The following is a 299-nucleotide window of genomic DNA, read 5'->3' on the forward strand; positions in this document are numbered from 1 at the left end:
TTGCCATTGTACTCTGAATTTATAACAGACAAAGAAATAAAATGAGTTTTTTAAAATACTCTTTTATTTTACTTTCAATGTAGTTTTTTCGCAAATGTATTAAAAAACGTCGTTTGATACACGTGCGGATTTGTCATTTTCACTTGTCTCAAGTCTTGACCCTCGCCTCTGGTTCGGGCCAAGAAGCTTCGAGCCTCGTGAATAATGACTAACTTTCCGCACTTGTATCAAAAATAACTATTATATAAAAACTATCCATTATGACATTCAAACAGTGAATGTGTTAAAATAAAAAAAGA

Source organism: Hyposmocoma kahamanoa, unplaced genomic scaffold, assembly GCF_003589595.1.
Source record: "Hyposmocoma kahamanoa isolate Upper Pololo Valley unplaced genomic scaffold, ASM358959v1 100021, whole genome shotgun sequence".
Lineage (NCBI taxonomy): Eukaryota > Metazoa > Arthropoda > Insecta > Lepidoptera > Cosmopterigidae > Hyposmocoma > Hyposmocoma kahamanoa.